We start from the raw sequence: 2,936 nt of genomic DNA on the forward strand, positions 1-2,936 counted from the left end.
AATATCCGTTAATAAAGTATACTAAGACTAGTTTAATAGCCTATTATATCCGAAAAGGCTGTTCTAAGAAGTTGTCTTCGGTGCCTTCTAAATAAACAGTAGCTTAGATACTAAGTGAAAAACTAGTAGAATGTCTGTCCTTCTTCTATTTATCTTATACTAAGAGCTTTAATTTCTTAGGGCCTAACAACTATCTACACCGAACAAGAATTCTTTAACTAAGTTCTGTAATTTATTGTTGTCTACTGTCTATCTTTTCGAACTATCGAGCATGTCTAATTTAAACGAATAATTAATTTCGCTGCTACTGAATTATCTCGCAGACCGCACATTCCGAATTAAAAGTAAATCTAAGAACGATTAATTAAGTTATCGGATAAAATCTATATATAGCTATTTTTACGGTTCCTAGCGACTGGCAGAATATTAATTACACTTAACTGTTAGATAAATCTAGATTAGAAAGTATTTCTTACACTTACTAGCTATTTCTTAACGGACGATCTTGATTATTATAAGATTATTCTAGGCTTCCGACTGGTATCCGGTTTGTATATAGGTAAAATTCTTACTACTATTATTCTGTCGGTTCTTTATAAGTATAATCTATGCTATCGTCTACTAGGGGTAATAACTAATAATATAAGCAACAATAGTACTATATTCTTCTCCCTTACAGAGTAACTTCGCGATAAACTTAATATAAATATTTAGATTTAGGATACTATCGCCGATCCGGAGCTTTCTAAAATTCTTTAGAATTAGTATTATATTCTATATTTTGCTTATATTATCTAACTCTATATTATCTTTTTTATAAATAAATTACGGATCGCAGCGGAGAATAACACTGTCTTCTATATATAGAAAAACAGCGATAAAATATTTAAAGTATCTGGTAGTATTTTACGAGCTATTAAAAAGGTATATACGCTAGCTAGCCGAGATTTCGGTTATAACTAAGAAGGTTGCTTAGATCTAGCTACCTAGGAGGATACTAAGGAAGGCTTTTTTAGCTTTCTTTCGGTTATAACTGAGAAGGTTGCTTAGATCTAGCTATCTAGGAGGATGCTAAGGAAGGCTTCCTTAGCTTCTTTTTAGTTATAACCGAAAAGGTTGCTTAGATCTAGCTATCTAGAGGGATGCTAAGAAAGCCTTCCTTAACCTTCTTTTAGATAGCTTAAATAAGTGTTTAGTATTTACTAATATCTATTATATCCCTAGATTCGAAAAATTACTAAATTTGTGAACGTTAGTCTTTAACGTTGTGAAAGATTTTAACTTACTTAGCGTCTGGAATCTAGATTTATATACTATTTTTTTTTCGACTGTAAAACCTGCTAGAACTCTTTCTATCTAATAATTTAACGCGCACTAAAGCTCCGCTAATTAATTAAGAGCTTTATTTAGTATTAGGATAGTTAGAAGCTTGACTATCTGCGGCCTACATTAGTAGAATAAAAATAGTTAGAATATCTTTTAGAGCTTCTATATCTATTTTATATCTTTACGTTCTGTCTTTTAGAGAACACTGGCTCTACTGTCTATAGAGTATATAATATTTACAACGATCTGTTCGATTATCTAGATCTTGCTATTAATTGTCTTCGGAATAAATAAGCCTTATAGAAATAATAGATTCTTAAAGGCTTAGAAGAAGCCTATAAGAAACTTCGGAAATACTATTAGCGAATATACTAAGTAAAGGGTTATATTTATACTATTGTAATAATTCTTAATCCTATCTCTAAGCTTAAGAAGTTTAAAATAGCTATGTAGCTGGACGATAATACTAATTAGTATTAAAAATATCGCACTGTTTTTAAGAAGATATTCCACTTTTACTGTAGTTAGAATCTAAGTATTAATATGCTATCGACTGTTTTAGACCTATTATCTAGATTAAATAAGATATTTTACTATCTCTTGAAATAATAAAGACTTACTACTTTATTAGAGATCTTTAAGGAGTTTAAAGCCTATTTTAATATAGAAAGTAAGTTGTATTTTAAATAGGTCTATACTCTGTTTACTGTTGATAAAATACTATTAGTTAAACTGATATTATTATCTACTAGAAATCTTGTTATAATTAGTTTCTAATTCTCTATTCTATAGTAAGAGACTTTTTTACAGTTGTAACTAATGGTATTAGTATTAAATGTCTCTTTAACAGCTTCTAAGATATCTATTATTATCGCCGGAGTTGGTTATATCCCGATACTATTAAGGCGATTATGCTGCAGATATGTACTAATCGCTTTACTATTAATAAAGAATATCAGCAGATTTTTAATAAGATTAACCTTAACTCTATTGTCTTTGTATACAAGGAAGAAGACGATAATACAATTAAAGCGTCTTTGTATATTAGTAATAATAAGAATATAGATAATATAGATAAAGATCTAGAGAATAGATTATTACTAGAATCTTTATATACTACCCGGACTATTAAAGAGACATAATCTCTTTAATATTATAAACAACGTCTAGGACAGTATAAAAAATAGAGAGTAAATAATAGATATTTTTTTTTAACGTGTCCTTGAAGTAGAATATTTTAATTAGTTTATTCTAAATAGTAAATTATATTACAGAATTACAAGAGTATTAATACTGAAATAAAAAAATACAGTAAACTATGAAGGTAATTAAGATATATTAATTACTATTTAATCTACGGTTAGTACTCTTACTAGATTAATTTTCTTTATTTTACTGGCCGGTTAATCCGGTAAGATAGAATCTTTATCTGTAACCTAATTGTACCGGTCCGGTTATTGAGTTCTTTATATCTTAACCTAACGTGGGCGGTTATGGTCAGGTTATGGTGAGGTACAACGGTGAGGTTAACCCACTCTAGAATAAACTTTATTAAGAATCTGCTGATATTTCTTATTAATAGTAAAGCGATCGGTATATATCTACAGTAT

This window comes from Aspergillus terreus, genomic scaffold, assembly GCF_000149615.1.
Source record: "Aspergillus terreus NIH2624 scaffold_11 genomic scaffold, whole genome shotgun sequence".
Taxonomy (NCBI): domain Eukaryota; kingdom Fungi; phylum Ascomycota; class Eurotiomycetes; order Eurotiales; family Aspergillaceae; genus Aspergillus; species Aspergillus terreus.